This window comes from Haemaphysalis longicornis, unplaced genomic scaffold (genome assembly GCF_048455015.1).
Source record: "Haemaphysalis longicornis isolate Haplotype H1 unplaced genomic scaffold, Haemaphysalis longicornis Haplotype H1 scaffold_2, whole genome shotgun sequence".
NCBI lineage: Eukaryota > Metazoa > Arthropoda > Arachnida > Ixodida > Ixodidae > Haemaphysalis > Haemaphysalis longicornis.
In genome coordinates, this window is record NW_027526295.1 from 153,608,855 (window position 1) to 153,635,803 (window position 26,949).

The 26,949-nt window shown below is 48.7% G+C and overlaps 1 protein-coding gene across 1 annotated transcript in view; it reads left to right on the forward strand.

The window, feature by feature from the left end:
• The first annotated feature begins 713 nt into the window (after nt 1–713).
• LOC144169350 (uncharacterized) overlaps nt 714–26,949 on the forward strand; it is a 112,681-nt gene continuing 86,445 nt past the window's right edge. The window contains exon 1 of the mRNA XM_077698452.1: nt 714–801. The gene's annotated coding sequence lies outside the window, so the exon portion shown is untranslated. The remainder of the gene's footprint in view (nt 802–26,949) is intronic.

Below are 26,949 nucleotides of genomic sequence, written 5' to 3' on the forward strand. Positions count from 1 at the left end.
GACTATCGGCCGCACAACCAGCCTGACCGGCAGCAGCCGTCTTCAAGGCCTCGCTCTCTATCCGCCCTCCATCTGCGAAAGAGAAGCGAAAAAACGAGAAAAGAGAAAGGCGCGGGTACGTAACGAGGGGAAAAGAAAGCAAAGAAAACCAGCAGATTCCCGAGTGCCGCAAAGAAAGGGGAAGTAAGCGCCAGAAAGCCGGTCTCGCCTGCCCTGGACGACTTTCTTTCGACGGCCGTAATTACCGTTTCGGTTGTGCAGTGCGGCTGGCAGCTGTAAGCGCCGGTGCTGCTGGCCGCGTCGGTGGTGGTGGTGGTGGTGGCGGCGGTACGTACAGTGCCAGCGTCACCGGGTATCCCAGTTTGTCGGGCGCATTCTGGCCGAGCAGGTTTCACGCCGTCTCAGCGCAGCGGCCGCCGCCAGAAACCGACAGGGCTTGAGCCGCGCCGCGGCCAGGCCGGGCCGACCGGAACACCGACCGCCCCGTCAACTTAGTCCAGTTGTGTGTGTAATACTGTCCCGTGTAGTGCTTGTCGCGTCTTCTTCGGGCGATCCCGCTGCATCGGCCTCCACCGCTGAGCGAAGAAGAGTCCTTGTCGGAACAAGTGTATAGCTCCGCCAGTGCGTTCTGTGGCCTCCGGATTCCTCGACGAAGGCCGCGTGGTGGGAGTCCCGATGTGCCTGCGGCGCCGCTGTCGTGGTAGTGGTAGTGGTCGAGTTTTGTGACGCGTCCGATGATGGCACTTCTGATGGATTAGCCCCGTTGAGTGGCGTGCTACGACGGGGAGGATGCGAGAATACGTAAGCTGTATGATTCCCTCCATCTCTTATCTTGCGACTTTGGCTCGTGGCGTTGATCTCAAAATGTCGAGTGTGTTGAGAGGCGGAAGAAGCGTGATGAGCGAGTACTCGCACAGAATTTTATTTCAAAAGCAATGCCGGAAGCGTTGTCAAATATGTGTGTTGTGGGCGTGCACGTGGGCGTGTTCGTCTGCGCCTAGGTCTGCTCCCCCTCCCCCACCCCCCCTTTTTTTTTCTTCAATGATCCAACTCTTTCCTATTTCCACACTTTTGCGTCGGTTTAATCCCGATTGTCTTTCACTCCACAAACCGCATGTGATCCTGCCAGCAGTACTAGGTCAAGTTGCAGGGAAGGAGGCAGAGGCCCGGCAAGTCTAAGGATTTTGACTTTACAGTAAATGGTTTAGCTACTCACTTGCCTGCTTTGGGATATCGTTTTTTACCCTATGAGGATATAAATAAGATAAGAAAAGATTAAGTTAACTCCGCCATGTACAGCAATATAATGGTGGGCAAGCCTAAGCCTTCAGTAGGCTTGTGTGGCGACGTCCTGCAGCAGCGACAGTTCACAAACTGATTGCGTACAACGGGCAGTTACAACACGTCAGAGAAAATACAAAACAAGAACACCGGAGGAATGCTTAGAGGAAATACAAATACAAAATATAGGGAAAACAACAAACAAGAAACAAAGGTGCAACAAAATGAGACATTGCTGAGCACTTCAGCTCAGTCGTCCTTAAAAGAAATTGTGGCCGCTCTCACTGCATTTTACTAGCGAAAAATAGACGCGGACGAAGAAGAAGTACACAGGACACTCGCTGGCCGCTCTCAGCTTACTTCGCAAAGTTATCAAAAACAGATCATCTGGAAGCTCATTAAAATATGCCGGTACCTACCGTGATCGTGTGGATCTCCCGTTGTGTGTTTGAATTCTTAATACCACATAACGAGACACATGTCGTAGAGGTAAATATTTCCTGTTACAATCCTTGTAATCACTTTCATAAAAACACTTTAAAATGACACGTTATTCGAATACGTTGTCTTAACTAAGCGATCCTGCTGATTTATAGACACTCATTGATACATCTCGAGTGACGTTTAGCTCACAATTGTTCAGAATGTTATTAACCCTGCTTTTCCACATTGAAGAACAATTTAAAGAAACAGCACACGCCATAAAGGAAGAATACTTTAGTACCATAACTTCTCATTATTCTCTCACTTAATTGCCCTTTTAACACTATAGTTCAGCCACTCACTCTCAGTCTTCTTTCAACTACCCTCCTTACCATGCTGCTGGTCCTACTCCGAATCGAACTTTCAGACATAATTCTAGTCGAAGCCCTTTCACACTCCTCACTGAACTTCCCGTCACACTACCCTTTGCTTACTCCCCCCCCACCTTCCACCCCCCCCTTCCACCCCACCCTTTTCGGAGTTGGCCCCGAATAAACAGTTTGAGGACTTCTTTCGGACTTCTAGTTGGCACACATTTGAAGAAACCTAGTAGTTATTGCTTTTTCAATATAAGTTTGCTGTTATAATGCGCTCTCAGTTAACGTACTGCTAGCGCGTTTTTTTTTTTTTTTGCGTCCCCGTAAAGTACCTGACCTCAGTAGCTTCTAATAGCCTTTTTCGGAAACGTGACCCCCTCTAAAATTATTCTAGTAAAAGAAAATTAGCAATAGCGCTGCGAGAACTTCTTTACTTCGTCAACATTGGATATATCTGAAGTGGCCTTTATCCAATGGCAGTATACCATAATTTAATGTGGATGACACTTCCTCGGTGAATAGACACTAAGCGCACAAGACGTGTTTTTGAGGTGTTGTCGCGAAAATTATGAGGGGAGGCATTCGGGAGGTTGGGGCTGATGAGACCACGAGGCCGTTCTATTTTTAATTTGGCAATGTAGCATGTGTCGTACACATTTTAGGGCCGTAATAATCTCACTTAGATTTAAACAACGCAAAAATGAAAGTCTTTCCTGTGCTTTGTCGACTTCTTTTGTTTATTAAAGTTACATAGCCACAAGAATGTCACTGCTTGCTCGAATCACCTGTCATCGGGTGTCTACGTCGCAAGATCCTTCGATAACGACTTGTTATTTTGTGCAGTAAGTGGACAACAGCATCATTTGATTCCTTATGGCCCGAATCACATGCCAGTACGTTTATCAGCTAAAACAACTATACTAGCATGACTGTAGTTCCCAAGTATGTAACAGAACGTGCTGTTGGGCGAGTTGGTACATAGTTAAATGGACGGTTTAGCGCAAAAAAGGCGAGGACGGTGGCAGACGTGACGTTGACGGTGACGGTGACGTTGAACGTGACGGTGGCAAACGTGACCTGTCACGTTTGCCACCGTCCTCGTCTTTTTTGCGCTAAACCGTCCATTTAGCCCAAGTATGTAGCTTGTCAGCAGCAGACAGATAGAAACTCTGAAATTTCACTTGAGTTGGGCGCTAGGGCGGGGATAGGGGTTCGCTGAGGACTACCGGCTATGGAACCGATTTCCACAACACAGACGCGTGACGTAACCAATGTCGCCTAACAGGGCGTGTTCCGTTAGAGGAAGAGGAAACACATCTGAACACTTCATACAATTTTGTCTCCCAACTTCTGCGGAGGCATGCGAGGCGCCCTCACCGCGGTGGCGCAGTGGCTATTAGGCGTTGAGATAGTGAACCCGAGGACGTGGGTTTGATCCCAGACGCAATGGCTGCTTTCTAGACGGAGCCGAAAGCCGAAAATGCTCGTGTGTCGAGATTTAAGTGCGCGTTAAAAACCACCAGGTGGTCAAAATTAGTCTGGAGACCTCCACTATACGGCGTGCCTCATCGCCCAGGTATAGCTTCGGCCCATAATTTGACCCTAAACGGTCATCTGCCTCATTTTGTTCTTGCCAATAAGGTGGGGCCCTCTGTTTTGTACAATAATGAACAAATTGACAGGGATCATGAAAATATAAATATAACACAACGACTCTGTGGCAATTTCTGTCGGAGTATTCGCGCGACTCAGTTCCAATAATGGGTGCGGTGATATATCACTGCTGAGGTAAACCCAAACAACGCTATGGCTACCCACACGAACGAGGACATTAAACTCTGGGTATCCTTGGGGAATTTCGACGAAAACGTTCAGTCGTTTCATGTGCATATGGGCGCATGCATGGGGGTTGGCGCAGCTGTTCACCGCAACGACGTGGCGCCGTATTTGACCGCACACTACGCGCATGCGCATTGGTCTGAGCGCAACCCTCCTTTGCGTGGCTGTTCCGTTGAGGGGGGGAGAGATGGATATTTGGGAATCGCGTTGTGTATGCGGTAGCTGTACACGCAGAGCACGCGCGTTCGTTCCACTGCACTCGCTGTCGTGATGGGCCGTCTGTATCGGCCTTTGCCAGGATGGATGGCGTCTTTATGTGCACGGCGCGTGCTCGTTAGTGGCAGTCGCTGTATTAACAGTCCGTATTCCTACATCGACGGACGTATACGATGTATGCAGTGGTTGTAATTACAGTGACGGCGCATTTGCACAATTGTGCCGTGGGAGCCACAAGGTGCGCGCGACGCCACCAGCACGCATGTTGAGAGACCGCGGTGGTGGGTTCCGTCGCCAAACATATGCACCAAAGTGCGTTAATGTTTGCCTGGCATAGCAGCCTTGTGGTCCCCATCTCTGCCGATTTCTCAGCGACCCTACTGCTTTTGAGCGTAGTTTGCAACGAAGCAAGCAAATCATGTTGTTTTTTTACTTTTCGATGATAGTGCATAACTTCTGCATATGCTGAAGAGTCTTTGCGCTCTGATATATACTCTCTTCATTCTACAAGTATTCTAACCCTTTACAATTTCTCAAAATTCCGACGTGTCCGACATTCAGAAAAAAAAGATTAGCTTCATTACATTAAGTCTTCACACCCTCGCACGTTTGTCTTTAACAGAGTGCACGAAAAGCAAAAAGATGACAAACGAAAGAGTGCAACTAAGGTTTTTCGGAAAAGTCACAAGCACACGAAATGCGAACGTCAAGCGGGGAAAATATTTGCTAGTCCACAGTATAGTATTAGTTGTTAGGGAGTGAGTGAGAGAACAACTTTATTTTGTCCGAGCTGTCACGGAGGAAATTTAAGCCCGGACCAGGAAAACTATAGAGCATACTATGCGGAAAGTTCTTGATATCAAGGAGCCGGCGCGTTTTAAGGAACGTTATATAGGAAGCTGTGCATGGAGCTTCCTTTGCCACACTCCTTGGTTATGCCAGTTAAACACGGTAAGGCGCACAGTTCACCGCGTTTCCTTTATGCTATTTATACCCCTGAAAATGGAGTACCTATTTAGTGTCACTTCTACGACAGAAATAGCACGTCTTAACGGCGTGGCAGCGGGATTTTAAGAACGCGAGTACCAACGCTGGACGACGAGATTACCCTCGCAGGACAATAGGAGCAGTCCCCATGTAAACCAACATCATGAACCTAAAGCTTCGTGATGATTAGAAACTCGAGCAGCCGATTTAATTACATTTAAGATTTGAATGCAACGGAATCATACGACAATTAAAATGTATATTCGAAGTGTATTCGAAGCTTAGGAATGCAATTAAAGGCACATACCGGTAATGAAACAACTATAATAAAGAATTAAGACAAAAAGAGACGTGTAGGTAAAAGAGTCGTTCCAGATAGGAAACCTTCATTTCGCGTAAGCGTACTTCTCTCATTTCACCCGCCGCGGTGGCTCAGTGGCTAAGGCGTTGCGCTGCTGAGCACGAGATCACGGGTTCAATTCCCGGCCACTTTTCTGATGGAGCAAAAACGCCCGTGTGTTCGAGGTTTCCGCGCACGGTGAAGATCCGCAGGTGGTCAAAATTAATCCGGAGCCCTCCACTACGGCGTGCCTCATCACCCGCGTTGCGTCGGCGTGTTAAACCCTACAATCAATCAATCAATCAATCAATCAATCAATCAATCAATCAATCAATCAATCAATCAATCAATCAATCAATCAATCAATCAATCAATCAATCAATCACTCACTCAATCAATCAATCAATCAATCAATCAATCAATCAATCAATCAATCAATCAATCAATCAATCTCTCATTTCTGCCGTTATATGTTTACAACAGGCGGCCACGCGAGCCTAAGAATTTACCAGTACTGCCACCTGCCACGGTCAAACACTCGTACTTTACCGATCATTCTGTACATCTCACAGCTTCCTAGTAGCTCCTTTAAAAAAATTCTGGTGGATTAACCTGTTAAAATACACTAAGTGCCCTTGCCTGAGAGGAACCGGGGGATCGAGACGGATGACAGAGAGCGTGTAAAAATTAGCTGTTTGAAAGGGCTTATCAGTGAGGGCGTAGCCTGTGTGTGAACTGAATCCCTTAACTCCGACTCGTTCTCAAGGTCTTGCTTGAGACGCGCATCATACTTGCGCCGGACGCTTCAGTTACTTGCTGCACCTGTCTCAGTTGCGAAATACACCAGGCCGGCTGATCCGGTAGGCCTCTACCCCTTAGTCCCGGCTGGTCTCCATATCGCTCGAGGACGATCGGTCTTCCCGAGTATGTAGGCGAGGGTCGACTGGGTCAGCCTCTTCGAGGCACTGCGAGCGCACTGCATTACACTGAGCGCTAATGTCGTTCTCTTAAGCATGCGAAGTGCGCGCGATGGCTATCTACCACGTGCGCCGCGATGTGCGCGCTTGTCGCCAAGTAGCGCCAGGAGCATAGCGGTTCACTGCACGCGATCCCCTTCCGTTAACAAGACAAACAACGCAAAAGCCCAACGTGTGGCGTGCGGTTCATGGGACTTTGCCAAATAGGCGGTTCTCCAATGATACGTTTTATCTTTCAACGGCAGGTTGTGAACGTGTAAGCTTGAATGATGAGCATTGGTTAATCTCGTAAGCGCAGTGGGGCCTCAATGTTAATAATGGCTACAAAAGTTGTGCGGTCCTATCTCACACACAAAAAGTTAAGTGCAAAAGCAGCATGGGGTCTTACCACGCTGATATCCCGCGTTACAACAGTAATGTGCACGCGGAGGTTCACACTGCGTGGGCTGGGGTAACTCACAAGCCTTTAACCAAACGCATTGTAGATGAACGAATAATAAGAAGTTGACTATGCATTAATTAATAGTTCGTGTGCCACTTTACTTCGCCAAACGAAGGAAGCCCTCACGAAAATCATCCAAGCCATTTGCGAACAGACAATCCTCTTAAGGCATTTCGTAAAATGCATCCACTCCTCGTGCTAATAAACACAACAAATCTTGCAAGATAGCGTTCATGATAATAAGTTGCTTCATAGGAAGACTATAAATCCCCATTTCCGATATTCTAGATCTAGGCCTTTTTTTTTTGTTTTGGCTTGCGTCACGGGGTACCGCAACTGGGAGGTTCCCAGAAAATTTTCAAGCTCTCCAATTCTTCGTCTTGTATTATTTACGACTTGGTGTGCCTCGCTATAGGTTGTATTCACTGGCGTGGCACGCATGCGGGCAACCATGTGTGTGCGCCGTAAGTGGTTACGTCGGGCTCTGCGAGATGGCGCTACTTGTCCGTGCTTGATGTTCCAAACTGCCCCCCACCGAACGCAAATGCCTTGACTCCAATGTGAGTGCGGTCAATAAGATTTCTGTTGACACCCCCGTTGGCAATCGGGTTGAAACTGGGCAGACGACGCATGCACCTGTCTTTTTTGTTGTGCGGGGCGCGGTTGCAGTGGCACAAACCGCGCCATGACTGTGCCGAAGAGGCAGGGACATGGCCGTTCCTAGCGTTACCAAGCGAAGAAATTGACAGCTAAACGTTTTAGTGAGCACCACCAATAGCCTTGCACTAAACTCAGATTATACTTTCTCATGACAGGATAATGTACAGACATACCCGAAATTTTAACAGGCGAGAGGTACGAGAGGGAACTGCGACATGAGGGAGGATTTCCCTTGGTTCCTCCTAAAGGTACAAGTACGCAGAAACACTTGAAAATGGGTGATAGGGCACTGTTTCTGCCATTAAGTTTCTTACAGGCTTTCGAACACCCGAAGACCCAGCGATACTACTTTGTTGTTTCCTACAATCAGAGTTCAATCATCTCGGGATACCTTAGCTAGCTAAAGGGTGCACACTGAGCTATTGCGCATGCGCAATATGTTCATATTTGCGCACACAGAATGTTTTTTTCTTTGGACAAGGGGGTCATAGATTGAACTTCTTTGTATCACATCCTGAGCTTCTTCGGTGATTACGTAACATATGACAACATTTTAATAACTTCAAGTTCTGCTTGTTGGTATATGTTTATCATGGGAAAACCGCTACTGAAACGAATACCACAAAAGTACAGGAGAAAGAGATACCAATTGAAAATTTAATTAAGAAAACGTACTTGTATATACGTGAAACAAATGGTGGTATCACAAATCCAGCTTCGCTATGTAACAAAAGAATTCAATGTGTAACATCAAGGGCAGAAAACTGCATATAATCACAAGGCACGCGTCATAGATACAAAAAAAAAATCTAACCGCATTTAAAAAGGCAAGCTCAGTTTCTGATAGCATAACCTGCAGATGGCTGAGACAGCTATTCCCCTTTTCGTAATGCGGAAAACTATACAGGGTGTCCCATCTATCATGCACCAAGGTTTAAAAAAAGAGCAATGGCATTACTCGAAGAAAACCAAGTGCATAATGTTTGCAGTACTGTGGAGAAGCGGACAGTAATTTTTTCGTTAATAAGACTTCACTAATTAATTCTAATCAATTATCTGACTCGCGAATTACTGTCCTAATCACTGAAGTGTCAATGAGACACTTGTAGGTACCCATGAGGGACATCTAAACGCGGTATTTTCAGCGACGAACTAATTGCGCACTCATTTATTCTGCTTGATAAAGAAAACCCGCGAAATATGAAAAATACCACGTGACGGCGCTTCACCGCGCATTCCAAAGCAGCGTCCCCAAATAAGCTGATTGAAAGCAACTGCTTCGCCTGTCACCCGCCCGAAGAGACAGCGCATCACCTTGATAATGGCATGCATGGAAGGAACAGCAACACCAAGATACGCGGGGCGCGTGTGCAGATAAGGCATGAACTTGGTCGCGATTTCTTCTTTTTTTCTTTTGTTTAATTCATTCTGACTAACTCAGAGGCAGCCTGTTTGAGGGCATTGCTTTACGATGCGCGCGGAGGCGCCGTCACGGGGTATTGTTCATATTTCGGGGGTTTTCTTTATCAGTCAGAATAAATGTGTACGCAATTAGTTCGTCGCTGAAAATACCGCAGTTAGATGCCCCTCGTGGGTACCTACAAGTGTCTCATTGACACTTTAGTAATTAGGAGAGTACTTTTCCAGTTATATAATTAATTAAAATTAATTATTTAAGTCTAATTAACGAAAAAAATGCTGCCCGCTTCTCCACAGTACTGCAAACATTATGCACTAGGTTTTCTTGGAGTTACGCATTACTCTTTTTTTAAATCTTGGTGCATGATAGCTGGGACACCCTGTATAATGTCAAGCGCTGAAAGCTTCGCTTGCTTTTCAACAGTAACCGTGTCACCAAGCTTAGGTTGGCATGTGCCCTATTGCAGTGGAGTGATAATGCGAATACGGTGGCCTTTTAAGAGACTCAATGTTTGGGATGGCGGAAATTTAGGCATCTGCCCGTCTGGCTAACGCATTTCTTTTTACACGTATACGGCCGCTGAACATTTTTTTTGCTACGGGCAAATTGTTACGCGTTGAAGGGTTTTTACGATTTCAATTTTCTGCGTTTGTTACTAACTTGATGCTTTTGACATTAACTTCCCTCCTCTCTTTCCCTCCGTTCCGCGCCGAACTTAGGACCGTGAAAGCTGTTGCAGATGTCTACGCTTGGTGAACATCAAGGAAAGAAACCCTGACATAAGTTGCAACACGGAACCACCGGCCCGTCAGTTTCCCTATAAATATCGCGAATATTTCCTCTTTCTGAGAGGCTATTTATATAGTCTTTGCATCGTATGCATGTAGTCACTCATTGTTGTTCCCGTTTTAGCAAACTTCCTCATGAAAACAAAAAAAAAAAACTAGAAAACTCCCAGAAAAACCCGGGAAAATGAATTGATAAATTTTTGCATTGAAGAAAAAGCACACAATTTTGCTCGGATGTTTAACGACCGAGAATCGCTTTGTCCATAAAATACCGCAAAGTCATGGCCAACAGGGTGCTCTGAGATTGATCAGAGAACGCAGAAGATGAGGCATTCCGTGGGTTTGATCACAATCTTAATGTATGTACCCCCATTAGATGCTGTAACATATATACGGGGCATCTAGAGGCCAAACGAAAGTTGTTTTTTTTTTTTGTTTGGTTCAGAATCAGATATAACAATGTAAAATTGGGAGGACTGAACAAACTGCAGCAGAAATCTGATACTTTGGAACGGCTTACAGGATCTTTGATCTCAATGAGGAGGATGTCGTCGCCATCTTCGCTACATCATCAACAGCCACGACAACCAAAGTGCGCTAAACAAATAGGGTTTCGGGTGGCAGAAGAAAAAAGACAATTTTTGGTTTTTGTCTTTTATTTCTTCGGGGGTTCGATTCCCGGCCGCGGCGGCCACTTTTCTGACGGAGGCGAAAAGCAAAAACTCCCGTGTGTTCGAGATTTCGACGCACGTTAAAGATCCCCAGGTGGTCAAAATTAATCCGGAGCCCTCCACTACGGCGCGCCTCATCGCCTGCGTCGCGTCGGGCGTTAAACCCTACAATCAATCAATAAATTTTAACGACGATAGTCTTTCTTGGGCTACTTAAACCCAGAAATTTTCGTCTGTCTGTATGTCTGTCTGTCTCTATGTCTGTTTGTCTGTCTGTCTGTCTGTCTGTCTGTCTGTCTGTCTGTAACTCGATTCAGCCACCCGACCAAAGTAAAGGCTTACTGCGCAATAGTCTTATATACTCACAGCCAAATGTAAACGTCTAAGCCCGGTTTATATGTTCATACTTGTCAACTTTGTTGAACAAGAACAAGGCATTACGCAAATATAAGACAGAAAATTAGTACACAAGGGATATTTACAGTGTGCCTTTATTAAAAAAATCATAGATGCTTGGTTTTTCGATAGCAAATGATATTCTACATCTACTGCAGAAAACCGCCGCCTCCTGGCGGCATATGAAAAATCACGCGGCAACAGCAACGAAAGGTTCCACTAGCTAGGTTCCACGTTCTGCTTGGAACGCACGTGGAGCACGGCCACGCGGTTCTATAAACCTTGTAGTCGGCCGCCTCCATTCACGCGCGTCTCTGCCGTACTGCAGCGCTGGCATCGAGGAAACCCGCCTGTAGCAATTGAACGCGGTAAATTCAAATAGCCTTGAGGAAACCTTTAGTGTGTTTACTTTGGGATGAGCGCGGCGGAACAGGAACAGCATGAGAGGTGAGCGGGAAAGCGAAGGGGGCATTTCCTTGGCAAATGCCTACAAAGACTAGCGTCTTATGACGACATTTGCAACGAAAGGAGCAGATACGCGGCCAATTTTTTGATTTTCTGTACGTGCGCTGAAATCTCCCTTATAATTCTCTGGTAAACGATATATAACCAGAGACCTTAGGATTGTGGCAGTTTGGGCTGAACCCGCCGAAGCAGCTCAGTAGCTAAGGCGTTGTGCTGCTGGGCCCAAAAACTCCCGGTTTGATCATGGCAGCGGCGGTCGTTTTAGTGACGGAGGAGAAAAACGAAAACGCGCATGTGTCGACATTTCGGCGCATGTTGAGGATCCGCAGGTGGTCTAAATTGATTCGGAGCCCTCAACTACGGCGCGCCTCATGGCCCAGATGTAACTTCGGACGGTAGCTAAGCCCCAAAAATGTAAATTTGAATTATGGCTGAGCAAACAAGACTGAGCAAAAAGTGTTGCACCTGCCATGTGCACCCATCGCGATGGCACAGAGGCTATGACGTTGCACTGCTGCACTAATGAGGCACAGGTATGATTCGCGAAAGCAGCGAAACATGTATTAATCGTCGCGTAAAGACACGGGCCATGGGGTCGTTAGTATCGTTCGATAAAACAATGGCGTGTGATGCGACTAGCAGTAGTTTATTTTCACGAGCTCCAACTCATGCTGAAACTTTCTTAGAACAATGGGATGAGGACACGTGGGAAAGTAGAATGATGTCAAACGGGCCCTCGCCCCTAGCCATGTTAAAGCACACGTCCACGTGTAAATGCGTTGAACGTTAAACTCGATAACTTAAAGAAAAAGAAAGAAAACCATAACGTCAAGCATACTGTATTCCGAAACACCATCAGCGTTTACCCACTGTACGCTTTCTATAGTTATGGTCTGTCAAGGTATCAGCAACGTGAAGGACGCGTTCATATTACAACAGCCCCTGAGGTTGTGCACAATTTCTTACGCCTCATTCTCTCGTCCTACAAACATCAAGCTGCCGTTACTGGAATATCATGCGGGCATGCTAGCTCCTATTTGCTCAATCCTGTCTCGGTGACTTGACGCATTGAAGTGAAACAAGCACAGAAAAAAAGCAAGGTTAACTCCTTTTTTATAAGAAATAAATAGAACCTAAGAATGTAATAACAAGTCTATTCATAAATACGAAAACACACCCTGCATACCACCTCTCACGTTAGGGAAGGTGAATCCCCGTTCATGAGCGGGAAAGTGTTGAAACATGGGCTGGTTGATACACAACCAAAGGGATGAAAACGGCGCGATGGTCAGGACACAAGAAAAAAGAGACTGAGCAAGTGTTTGTGTCTTCTTTCCATCGCTTCCCTTCCTTCTTAATAAAGATTGTTCCTTCCTTCCTTCTTTCTTGCGTCCCCTCCGTCGCACTGCTCTCATCCCCTCGAGCTTGAGGGTTCTTGATTCCGTTCATCAGTCTGCACCTTCACGTTACTGACGAGGTGGTTCTGATGATTGCTATTGTGATGCGTTGTAACGTTCGGCATACGTCATATTATAGGAATATAGAATTTGCCTCCTCCTCCTCCTCGTCCTCCTCCTCCTCAGGAAGGTGTACAGTAGCGGTGTAAGCGACGTTCGCGGGGAACTTCCGGGTCGGTTTACCAACTTAACAGTACCCAATACATTTTAAAACCCTTAGCTTCTACTCTACCACGCAGCGTATACCCTCCGTGGTAGAGGCTGCTTAAAGGGGCACTGACACAAAATTTTGAAGGCGAGATAACTTCGGAGATAGATTGGTGGGAACACATATACATCATTTGCAAAATATCAGCGGCGAATACAGCCTAGAACATATTTAAAATCAATTTTAAAGTGTGCGAAACGCAACCGAGCAGCCAGCAGAGGTCCACGCGCAATCGACATCCCGAGGATATGGTGTAAATAAACAACATTTAAACACGTCACGAGTTCGTGTTTGCCGCTTCCGCACTGCCGCCGTTTTTCGCCGGCTCGCCCGGCTCGCCGCTCCAATCGGAGGGCCGGAGGGCGGAGCTTCTGCTCTCGAGAACGTACGACCCGATCGTTGGCGGCGAAGGCGCCGTGATTTCGTCAGCTAATCGGGCAGCTGGCCGCGACCAAAGTTCTACGGCGATTCCAGGCACTCTGTTTCTATTACTGTTTATTACCATTGGATGCGAAAATGCGCCGGAGGCACGAAAAGCCCACTGAGCTAGCCGCACGGTCGCTGTGCAGGCGGCGGCCACGGCCGCGGAGTGGCCCAGGCCGGCGCAGGTAGCTCGAGTGATAGCTTGTTACCGCTGCACGAAATTGTCCCCAAGTCCCGACCATGGTGGCTTACATGAGAAAGGAGTTAATGATGCGGTGGCGGGTTGCATTAAAAATTGTCATCTGCACCGCTTACGAGAGCGGCACTCGAATATCCGCCGCAGTGCTAAGCCGAACACATCTGTAGGCGGACCTGTAGGCCGACCGGCCGGCTGCTCCCAGCGCGCGTCTTGCCACCCACCGTCTCGAGCGTCGCGCGTCGTTCTTTAGCCGCGGTAGCATTTGCACTCGCAGCGCCTGCGTCACATCCACGGTCGCTTTTTAATTAAGCGCCTCACGAGATCAGTACGTGGGGGCATTCGCAGAAACTGCCGTCGATGCGGATTCGACAGTGCTAAGGCGGCTCTGCTCTGTGATATCCCTCCGACGGTCACGTGGTCAGCTTTGTTCACACAAAATCCACAAAATCCATCGTTTCGCGGCACTCGCTGAAACCGAAACTGCGACTGGCCGCATTGAAAATGCCTCTAATTAAACAACCGTCGCACGCTGAAGCAAATGAGGTTTCTACAGGTTATAAGTAGGTCACTAGCTACTTATCGCAACAAAAAAAAAAAAACAAGATGCAAAATTTTTGTGTCAGTGCCCCTTTAAGCTAAGTCCTTCCACCACAACTTTGACCGGCAGTTCGTATACGAACAGCCGGTCAAAGCTGTGGTGTAGGGACTTCGGAACTTGCTACTTATGCGCGCACAATTTTTTCGCTTGAACCATGGATACGTCACCTTCTGCTACAAAGACAGGTACCACGAGTGGTTTAATTGAACCCACTGGGTTGAGGCGACGCGAGGCGGAGCAGGCACTGCGCTCACTTATCGCCTTCGTTCTTCATTATAACGGACAGAACCACACTGTCCCTGAAACGCGCCCTTCCCCACAACGCGTACTAAGAAAACTCCGGGAGACTCGTTTACGCCTCGCGCTAGAGAGCTTAGTGCTTCAAGGACAACAAACTTTTACAGCAAAGCTCTATAGCTGTACCCCCCAGCGGCTTCATCTCCGTTGGCTAAGATTCCAAGGCGCCAAGAACGTATACGTTTATCACTGCATGCTTCACCCCTCCCCAGGTTTCACGTTAGTGGAGATGGCCCGGGATTTTGGTTCCCTTCATACCCTCAGCAAACCCCAAATATGGTTTGCTCCGTCGCCAAAATGATGTGGACGCTTCGCTCACATGAAAGCACGGACAGCCATACAGGACACGATATTCGTCACCTGCAAATGAGCACAGTCGTTTTAATATGTAGTGCACTCCCCACTAACACAAATGGATGACTACACCAGCTGTTGTCCCAAAAATACCCCCTCCCCACACATTCTCATCCTCGAGGGCAGGTCGGGGAGCTGATTGACCATAGAAGCATAATACGGCGCAAAGAAGGAGGGCGAAAAGAACAAAGACAGGCACCACGTCTGCCAAATTTCTTTTGTCCTCGTCTTTTGCGTCGTATTATGCTACTATTCTCTCCCCCACGCGCTCGCACACACGCCCAACGTATTTGTAGCACCTCTACATGCTCTCTTCCGTGGTTTAACCAAATTGTGCTTGCCGGTACACTCCCCGATGTCAATTTCACGCCGGACAAGGAAGGCGGACACAACAACAACAACAAAAAACGAAATTGTTATTTTCGCTACCAAAAATGTCCAGAGAAAATTTGTTTTATTTCCCAAGTGCACTTCTGCGCACGTTATGGACTGCCTCCATCGGAGTTCTCAGTCCTGTGCTTTGGGTGCCCGCAGTGTAGCGTATCCCATTTCCTGCACACCATTTCCATTGTTCGAAAGCGAGACGCGAGTCAGTTACTCCCTGTATTCCTTCAGGTATACGCACGAGACAGCGCTCGGAGCGCCGATGCCTACACAACCAGCGCCCGCGTTTAAAACAGCGACTACCCTATAACTTGGCCGGGCCTGCGGACACGAAGGCACTCTCCAAAAAGCCGCTCTAACGCAGAAAAATTTCCTTTTTCTGTTTCTTCCAACTGAACACCCCGTGCTGATCGCTGCGATCTTGATAACCCGATCCCGCAGCGGTTAGCGTGAGCCACGAAGCGGCGGTGCGTCCAGCCGTGCCCGCTGCCCGCTTTTTTATGCGGTGCGCACGCGAACGCACGCGCGCGGCACAACTCTCCTCCTTGCGAACCCAGATAAGGCCGGAAAAGCGAGCCGACATCCTTGGCAAGCGGAACGAGGAATTAAAGAGACGGCGAGAGGAACGCCGCTAAAAGAAAAGAAAGGAAACCGGACGGCCGAGCGAGCGAGCTGCTTGTATGCAGCCTTTGTAATATCCCGGCGGCTTCGTTAGAGCGAATGCAGGTTGCGCCCGGGGACGACGTAACGAGACGATGCCCTAATTGCTAATCGATTCAGCGCGTAACGACGGAGCACCGTTGACATCCAAGGTTGACCGGAGGGCGTGAGATAAGTTGATGCGCACAGCCTTGTTCTCCCCGTTTCTCTCTTACTCCGGTCTCTTTTATTGAGTTGCACCTGTAAAGTGGGCGCTGACAGCAGCGTTATACGGTGAGGGTGGCTTGGACGCTTAGCAGACCTTTGTTCTAACGCTGCCCCGTCCCGCTGTCGGTTTTTGATGTAGAGTTCGCTGTATTTGCTGGCTGGGAGGTCATGCCGTGCCTAAAGGGAAAGTAGCAATTTCTGACGTGTAAACTAGTGCCTTTACTTTTTTAACGCCTTCCACACGCAATCATAAAACAGGAACAGGCTGTGATTGGCGGTGCCGCGAATCGGCACGTCTGCAGGGAAAGCAGGTTTGCCGACGGTCACGTTATACCACGTTAAACGCAGAGCAGTGAAGACGAAGAAAAGTTGAAAAAAGTCGGGGACACTCGTCTCTCATTATAACATCGGACATCTCAGCTATAAGGTCGACAGGCACAAGTTTTGGAAAGGAATTGCCTTTTTTGTGGTATGTACTTGAGAAACGCAAGGATTGGATATTTTTGAAATGATTTATTTGAAGACGCTTTGAAGACTTTTGGGCCCTAAGCTATAGTGGTGCGTTCTTGACTTGACTTCCCTTCCCATTTCTAGAGATGGTCGGAACTAATTCACTTCTTGCCGCAGTTTTATGGGCGTTTGTCACTTTCGGGTAAATTCAGATCAAGGTCTTCAGCGATTGCCGTTGGTCCCCTTGGCTATGTTTTTGGACTCGCTTGCGTCACGGTCTTAGCACCTTCCTGAAGCAGATTAGATCGAACATCAGGGTCCGCACGAGTGAGCCTTTTTTTGTCAGCCTCCCGTGCAAGAACATCCTGTTGCAAGGCTCCTGTTGCAGTTTTTAACTTAGGTACCCTCGTCTATATCATATTATTATCGCACCACTGTTTTGTAATAATTAATAAACTTAAACTGAAACTTCAACTGAAAAATTGGCAACGAATCAGTTGCTTTGCTCAGCTTCTTGAGCAACATGAGTGGAATTTCACTTCACCACCCAGGAAGAATTGTACTATCTAGCGGGATTAGGAAAAACGAAAACAACGCTAATACCCTGAACACCCGTCATAACAAAATGTCCTTGTGAGGGAAGGATCGCCGTCATGGCGTTACCTCCCGGTGGCTCGTGAGGAACTTGTATACACCGGGGACTAAAGATCAACCAAACTTGCTTTTTCTTGACGGTATATGTATACAGGGTAGTCGCTCGTCGTGAATCACTTCTTTGACCGAGGCTGCGCGGAAGAGTTCGGCGATCTTGTTCGGATGGGTTCTCCCCTCAATTGTTAGCTGACGGATTTAACTGAGGGAACGTGCGTTTTCTGGTGAGGGGTCGCACGGGGAGGATGTTCTCACAATCTTCTGCATATATATATACCGTCATGCGAATGTCAGTCTCGCGAAAAGTAAGTTGCTTCCTGTAGAATGGCTCCAGCGAGATTGGCCGGGTTCAGTTTTGTTAGAGCAAAACCTTATCTGGGTCTAAGCACGAGCTTGCAGTCGTCCCCCGACAATAAGGAGGGTTTAATCCCGGGCCTAGTTGAGGACAGACGCGGCTCAGGCATTGCGATAAGCCGCTGAGGAACGGCTGGTGCGAAGCAAACGACATGGCATTGAGGTCATGGATGCATGTGTCATGTTGATGCTGCGGGCTGACATTGCACACACCGATCTGCGCGAGAGGCGTTGCAACCTTTAGGAGTATAATTGCAACGGCTGATTGGGGAGCATAAGACACACCACAATTTTCAAACGTCAGTTAGAAATACGTAAAAGTGACTTATGGGAGAATGTTTACGAGCAACAAAGTTCCACATGGCATCAGTTGGTAAATTGGCGTCAAACGAAATGAACCAAAAGCACGCATTCAGCCAGAGTAGGAATAACGAAAACAGGGAATATACATGACACCTCCTTGGCCACAAACGAAAACAAAATAAGTACAGGCGAATAAACCAGACTTAAGCAAGATTTAGTCAACGACAAACGCAGATACTCAGCGTTCGATTAAAGTTGTTCTAAAATATTTCGATTCGCAAGTCGGTTTCTTATATAGGCAAAGCAGTCACAAATTAGTTAAAAAAATAACTAAGACGTTTAGTAGAATTGTTGCACTTTTCTAAACTGCATTTTAATGGCAGGGCTTTTTAAGCTTGAGCATGGTGCGGTGGCGTTATAAAAATACCAAGACAAAAACGGCACCACCTGTGAAGGCTACACCATCGCATATAGGTTATTATAAAATGGAAGTCGGCTTTCACCCTGCTCTATAGTGTTAGCACAAGGCCTTCAACTGGCTCAAGTGTGAGCGTAAGTGGCATATGCGTATGCGCACCCCTTACTATACCATTTTAAAGGTGACAGTCTTCCTTGGGCTACTAAAAAGCCAAAGAACAATTGGCGCAGCTAGCACTAGTGGTACAACACTGGAGAAACAGCGGAACCGGGTGTCGACCTAGCTTCTTACCCCTTGGGATCCGCTGTCAGTGTGGGGGACCGACGGGAACGGCCTTGTAAAATCCGGCTAAGCTTGGCCTGTCCCCTCAACACATAGCCAAGTATAGCAAAAACATCGCAAAATTTAACCCAACTTAGCAAAGCCTAGCAAAACTTGCCAGAACCGGAAGAAGCTATAGGTCGACACCCATCTCCGCTATTTCTCCAGCGTTCCACCACTAGTGCAAGCTGCGCCAAATTTTTTATTGTGTTTCGGGCAGTAAGAATGTCCATGTTTCATTTGCTATGTTCTTTTGCCATCTGACGTAATGTATGGAGTCTATGGAGCGCGTAATGTATGGAGCGCGTGTGCGGCGCCACGCCTATTGAAAGAAAGGCACGAGTTGCCGCTTGCGGCTATTGTGCCTGGCGGAACATTGGAACTGTGAGCAGAATAATACCCAGCTATGCTTGCAGCTGAGCGCTGAAGCGGGTGCCGTAAATCTTCCATGAGATTGAACTTCAGCCAATATGCACGCAATGCCCCTATAGCATTGGGTGGGAAATGCCTACCAGGAATCCTCAAATCCCTCCTCATTTGTATTAGAGCAACCTTGCTGCATCGTTGTGGCGTAGTTTTATCTTGTGTTATACTTTGTAATTGATGCACTCGCGTAAATAACCACTGGAAATATTATCTGCATAAGAAAAAAAAAGTGGTTTCAGATTGTGCGCATTTATTATAAATTTTCCGAAGTGATTTATTATGCCAACGTGGACTTGCCGTAAGTAGTTCTCTCTTTGTTTATAAATACAAAAAAAAAACATGGACGCCATGGTGAGACTGGGCGTGAGTTGTGGGAATAAGTTATCTTACGCTGCCCACAACCTTAACCGTGTAATTCCTGTCTCATATAACGAAGGCGTGGCAACCCTGGCGCAGAATCTGGGAAAGTTTGAGTGGTTTCTTTTCCTTTCGGCTTCATATCAGAGAAAAACGTTACCTGCGTTTTTTTTTTCTTTTGGCAGTTTTACAGCGAATACAAATGTGATGAGGTTCGTGGGCATGGCTTGGAGAATTACGTGCGGTTAATGAGGTGCGGTACGGTGTAGAGCTTTATTCATGAATTGTTCCACGTTGTTCCGCTGTTGAATAAACGTACGGCTTTAAGCACCGAATGCTTGCTGGGTGGGGTTCACCCACGATAATGCATGGTTCAAGATAACATAAGATGGCCCTCAATAGTAGGTCCCCACGCTGACGCCATTCGCCGCCCGGTGTTCCTCGCGACGGCACTGTGCACAGCCCGGAAGCTCCTCCAAAGCCAAGCCGTTCCAAGGCTACCAAAGTAGGTACGTGCACAACGAGAGCTCTGTAACTCGCGCGGCTTTCTCCGCGGGGAAGTACGTCTCCTCCTCAACCGCACGTCATTCGGGCAACAACGTCACCGAAGCTGCGAGTAACCTGTCCGACAACCCAGCGCTGAAAGAACCGCCCATGCCTGAAAACGTCGCCGATATGGTGGTCCCCGTAATAATACACTCGGAACTAAGCACACAAAATATGGGGAACTGAATTAGGGGGAAGGGTGTGCGCACGTAGGAAAGTACGCTTAACGTCGCGCGCTTACGGCCAATGGTTTTGCATCGACAAGAGGGGTCAAAGTTCGTTCAACCCACTCATTTGTTAACACCGTAATCTCCGACCTGACCTCAGCTCCCTTTTCTTTGTTTAATTCACGGAGAAGCAAGGTAGCATATCAATTTCCTTATCATTGTCCCGCCGCTCCCCTTTGTTTACCGACCGGCTGGAGAGACCGACGGAATTCCGGGGCGGAGCGCGAGCTGCAGCCGCCGTGATGCGAATATTAACCGCTGTGACGAGGTGAATGCATCCGGCATGCTTCCAAATGAGTGCGTTCATACCCAGTTTTAATAAGCCGCTCTTCGCAGTATCAGCGGATGCCCTGCGTAGCTGCGGGCGGTCGGCCTACTTTGCGTTGACGCTAGCGCAGAGACATGCCTCTGTTATTTGCTCGGAGCGGCTAGAGAAATTTTTGTTCGAGTCGACCGCTGTTCTTGAATACCAAATGCACAGTCGGCGAGTGCATGGTGATGAGCTTTAACGGATGTCCATAGGAAGACAATGGCAGAGCATACATCAGAACGCTACAAGGAGAGTACATGCTCACACAAACACACACACAAAAAGAAATAAAATGGAGGGAACGAGCAAAGGAATTCCCGCCACCTAGAGGCGTGGAGCATGAATAAATGTTCCGGCCCGCATTTCCATATATGCGCGCACGAAGAAAGCGATATGAAGGAGCCGAGAAACTAGAAACGTTTTGACGGACGTAATGCACAATCATACGCGCATATAAACTCCCACCCCTTTCGTCAGTGGCACGTTTCGTGTATACCTGTAATGAATGATGGAGGCTAATCTCAATCACTTAGGTCAAGGAGTGATCGAAGTGCTTTGTCTGTTACAGTTTCTGTCTTTGATTGTGCGCGCATTTCTCGTTGTGAGCGCCTGCAATCTTTATTGCAATTACTCTTTATTAACCTATACGTGTTCACAGATATGTAGGCGCCCTACATTAGCTGTACTTTTAGAAACTCGTTTTGTCTCCTTGGTTCTTTGTGCAAGGTTGTAGGTTGCGCAGATTATTTTCACCTTGACTGGGTAACTGGATGTACACTGTGTGCACCTGTATATTATCGCTGTAAATTCCTTGTATGTAGTTTCCGTGGCTTTGTCTACCTGCTCAGGCAGCGTTTCCCCCAGGAAATCCAAGTCAGTTCTGGGAATGTAAAACGCAGGTGTGTATATATATATATATATATATATATATATATATTGTGAGCGATGTTTTCATACCGATCGTTACAGTGGTCATTCCCCCAGTTCATAGTATCCAGAAACACTGCCATCATCAGCATCACCTTCATTCACGCCCCACCGGCTGTCACCCCGACATCCCGTGCCTCGCGCGAGCGTCATCTTCATCGGACTCTCTCCTGGTTGCTCCTTTCGCAAAGCCGGTATAAACGGTCTGTGCTTCCCCGTGCCTTAGCCTTTCAATATATATATATATATATATATATATATATATATATATATATATATATATATATATATATATATTGTGAGCTTTGTTTGAGGCTACAGCCTGTATGCCACCATAGGTAGCAATTGCCCACTATCATCACCACCGGCTTGAGGTGATCACTTCTTCATTTCCTGTACAAACTCATCATCATCGACGAGCCCGCTTCTTCGGAGATCATCATCAGTGCTGGGGCTTGATCGCCATCTTGCGTTCTGGTCGACTCGCCTCCGAATAAAGGAGCTACGAAGCCACGGTCTGGTCGCCTGCTATCTACGGCCTCACAAGTGGTGGAGCTGCAACTCGATCCCGACCTGTACCTCTCCTTCGACACCCCTGGAGCTCCGTTCCGGTCGCCGCTTGCCCTCGGGACCAATGCCCATGTCGCAAGATACTCCCAGTGGCGCTGTCTCAGCGCCCCTGCAGTGCATCGTGACCAGCCCCCAGCGCGACCCGCCCCACTTCTATGGTCTTCGGGGAGAAGACGTGGAGGAGTGGCTGGACAGTTACACCCGCGTCAGCCAGTTCAATAGGTGGGATGATCACAACAAACTGTTGAACGTTGGCTTCTCTCTTAAGCAAGTCGCTGAGACATGGTATTTAAACCACCGACACGACTTTGCCGACTGGGCTGGCTTCACTACGGAGCTGCGAAAGATTTTTGGCTCCACTAAAGCTCGGAGCGACAACGCAAAGAGGATACTGGATGTCCGCAAGCAGCAAGCTAACGAGACCTATACCTCGTACATCGAAGATGTTCTAGCACTGTGCCGCCGCGTCGACAATGATATGCAGGAGTCCGACCGTGTCCGTCACATTCTGAAGGGGATCGGCGAGTTCGCGTTCAACGCACTTGTCCTTCAGAACCTGGACACTGTATCTGACGTGATCTCTACCTGTCAGCGTCTCGACGAACGTCAGTCGATCCGCCTTCCACGGGACATGACGTCTACTCATCATCTCGGAGACGAACAACAACTTCGTGCGATGATTCGCGCTATAGTTCGCGAGGAAATGTATGGCGACGTCTCTCACTGCACACATGGTGTCCCCTCAACATCTCCTGCTCCTGGCCTTCGCGAGATGGTTAAAGAGGAGCTTGCCGCCATGCCGGTGCTATTGCCTCCTGTTCATCCTGTGGCTCCTTCAACGCCGTCTTACTCTGAGGTCGCTGGACGGACACCCCTGCCGCTGTCCCCACTCACGGCTCACCCGTCGTCTGGCTATGTGGCGGCCATGCCTCGTGTGCCGAGCTCGCCGCCCTACTTTCCGGCCCGCCAGGATGCCGCCATCAACCGCCCCGTGTGCTACTATTGCGGCATTCGAGGTCACGTCTCCCGGTTTTGTCGACGTCGCCAACGGGATGAACGACGTGGCTACGCCGCCTATGAACGCGAACACCTGGCCCCGAATTACTACGGCTACCGGCCGCGTGCGTACCTGTCGCCTTCCCGCCGCTCCCCGTCTCCGCCTCAGTCGAGCGACGTTCCCCGCAGCTCCCGTGGACAACGACCCCGCTCGCCTTCACCAGGTCGCCGCTCGGTATCGCCTCTTCGCCCTGCGTCTTACGTCTCCGACCACCGCCCGGAAAACTAGTTAATGCAGTTTTGGGAGGGAAAACTGCATCTCTTGCGAATCTTACAAGTCCTCCAGAGCGTCCGTCGAACTTGCTGTCTGTTTTAGTGGAAGGTGTTCGCATCGATGCCCTAATTGACACTGGTGCTAGTGTTTCAGTCATAAGCGCGGAATTGTGTGCACGCTTACGCAAGGTACGAACACCATACAACGGACCTTCTTTACAAGGAGCCAACAGCAGTGTGATTAGGCCCTCCGGACAATGCACGGTGCGGGTTTTCATCGGTGCCCTTCGCCATCATATTCCGTGTGCAGTGTTGTCTCCCTGTGCTTATCATTTGATTTTGGGTTGGGATTTTCTGTCCTCCGCCTCCGCCGTCATTTCTTGTCACCAACCCCAAATTGCAATGACAGATACTGAGCATCCCAGCATTTCGGAGGTGCAACCTACTATGCACCTAACAGCCAGTGCCGACTGCGTTTTATATCCAGACCAGGAAACATTACTTTGTGTTCGTTCGGCGCAGATCAGGGACGGTGACGTGATGATAGTTCCATCTCCGCGTTTTATGTCCAAAGGAGTCGTCATCGCAACGTGTCTCGTACGATTCACGGAAGGCTCGGCGACGCTGTTAGCTACCAATGCCACTTCCGAGCCGATTAGGCTCCCCGAAGGCACCAACGTTGCTTCTGTTGTGAATGGCGAAGCCGTGTCCCTTCTTCCCCTCTGCTCGGTATTCCCTGTTTCACGGCCTTCAAATTCTGGACAATCACTTTCCCCACTGGCGGCTACTATAAGCACAGACCTCACAGAAAGGGAAACACAACTCCTTCTTCAGCTCCTGGAAAAACACAAGGACTCCTTTGACTGCTTTTCCAGCAAACTAGGGCAAACATCCGTGGCAGCACATCGTATTGAGACGGAAGGGACACAAATCGTTCGTCGTCGCCCGTACCGCGTGTCTTCGTCGGAACGAAAAGTGATTGAAGAAAACGTTGGGGACATGCTTCAACGCAACATTATTCGTCCGTCCTCCAGCCCGTGGTCTTCCCCCGTCGTCCTGGTGAGGAAGAAGGATGGTTCAGTACGTTTTTGTGTCGATTATCGGGCTTTGAATAAGATCACAAGAAAGGATGTCTACCCGATGCCGCGCATAGATGATGCGCTCGACTGTTTGCAAGGCGCTCAATATTTTTCGAGCTTGGATTTGCGATCTGGCTATTGGCAGATCCCCATGCACGAGTCTGACAAACAGAAGACAGCGTTTGCAACTCCAGATGGCTTATACGAATTTAACGTAATGCCTTTTGGGTTGTGCAATGCCCCTGCTACATTTGAGCGCATGATAGACACAGTCCTTCGCGGCCTTAAATGGAAGACATGCCTATGTTACCTTGACGACATCGTAATTTTTTCGTCGAGTTTTTCTGAACATCTCCTACGACTTGATGAAGTATTGACTAGTCTGGCTAACGCCAACCTGACTTTGAACACCAACAAATGTCACTTCGCCCAAAAATCTATCAAGGTTCTCGGTCACGTCGTCAGCAAGGATGGTATCCGGCCCGACCCAGACAAAATTTCCGCAGTCGCCAATTTTCCTCGCCCCCAACACCAAAAAGCCCTTCGCAGTTTCCTCGGTCTAGCATCATATTTTCGTCGTTTCGTCCGTAATTTCTCCACTCTGGCTTCGCCCCTCAACCAGCTACTGCATTCCGGAACCTCCTTCGTCTGGACTGATGACTGCGAAAAAGCTTTTGAAGACCTCAAGCAGGCACTTACTTCCGGACCAGTACTATGTCATTTCGATGACACAAAACCCGCCATACTCCATACCGATGCTTGTAGGCAAGGCATCGGCGCCGTTTTGCTACAGCGAGATGCCCAGTTGCGTGAACGAGTCGTAGCTTATGCGAGCCGCTCTCTGACACAATCGGAACAGAACTATACAATCACTGAGCAAGAGTGTCTGGCGGTTGTATGGGCTGTACAAAAATTCCGGCCATATCTCTACGGCCGACATTTCACGGTCGTTACAGACCATCACGCATTGTGCTGGCTGTCTTCATTGAAGAACCTGTCTGGGCGACTTGGTCGGTGGGTGCTGCGCTTGCAAGAATACGACTTTACGGTTACGTACAAGTCAGGAGTCAAGCACCTCGACGCAGACGCGCTTTCACGGTGCCCGCTCACGCAGTCGTCGGACGACTTGGTGACACCCACCCATGAGCTCCACCTGCCCATTGCACCCATAGATGTCACGTCTGCTGATCTCCGGGACTTGGTTGCCCGTCAACGCGCCGACAGCTACTGCCGAAACATAATCGATCGGCTCACCGGCTCGACGCAACCACCTAATAGCCGCCTACGTCGGCAACTACGAAATTTCCGGTTGGTTGATGGCGCGCTTCACCGTATCAACCACCACACCGATGGTGCCGGATGGGTTCCAGTTGTGCCTCGTTGCCTTCGTTCAAGCATCTTGCAAGCTTTCCATGATGACGCAACCGCTGGCCACCTTGGATTTCACAAGACATACGAGCGCATTCGAGGTCGCTTCTTTTGGCCGGGACTGTCTACCAGTGTCGCCAAATACGTCGCCTCCTGCCCGCCATGTCAACATCGCAAGAGATCTACGTCTCCACCCGCCGGTCTATTGCAGCCGGTTCCATGCCCAGCTACACCGTTTGAAGTGGTCGGTATTGACCTTTACGGTCCATTGCCTATGACGGCCACTGGTCACCGCTGGATCGTCACGGCCGTTGACCATCTAACTCGCTACGCGGAGACGGCTCCACTTCGTTCGGCCAGCGCTGCTGACGTCGCTCACTTTTTCTTGCACAATATCTTACTTCGCCATGGCGCACCTCGCGTCCTCCTAAGTGACCGGGGCAAGAGCTTCCTGTCGCAGGTCCTCTCCGATGTACTCCAAGCTGCTAACACCTCTCACAGGATGACATCGAGTTACCATCCTCAAACTAACGGACTTACGGAACGCTTTCACCGCACTCTTTCCGACATGCTCTCGATGTACATACAGCCTGATCACAGAAATTGGGACACTATCCTACCTTTTGTTACTTTTGCCTTCAACACCGCAGTTCAACGCACCACAGGATACACCCCATTCTACCTTGTGTACGGTCGGCACCCTTCACACACTTTGGATACCTGCTTCTTTACCGCTCCGGTTTCCCCTTCTGCATCGTCCCCCGAACAATTCGTTTCTCGCATCGCACATTGCCGCCAGCTTGCTCGCACGCGCACTGAAGCTAGTCAACAGGACCGCAAACAACGCTATGACACTGCTCATCGATCTGTTTACTTCTCCCCTGGTGACGAAGTCTTGATCTGGACACCAGTCCGCGTTCCCGGCCTCTGCGAGAAATTTTTACACCGCTTCCTTGGTCCTTACAAGATTCTCGAGGCGACCTCACCCGTCAATTATCGCGTCACCCCAGTTTGTGGAACTTCGGACCGTCGTCGTCGCGGTACAGAGATTGTACACGTGTCCCGGCTTAAGGCCTTCACTCGCCGTGATCCTGCCTAATCCGCGGCCAGGCGGCCGTTTTTCCCAAGAGGGGGCATTAGTGTGAGCTTTGTTTGAGGCTACAGCCTGTATGCCACCATAGGTAGCAATTGCCCACTATCATCACCACCGGCTTGAGGTGATCACTTCTTCATTTCCTGTACAAACTCATCATCATCGACGAGCCCGCTTCTTCGGAGATCATCATCAGTGCTGGGGCTTGATC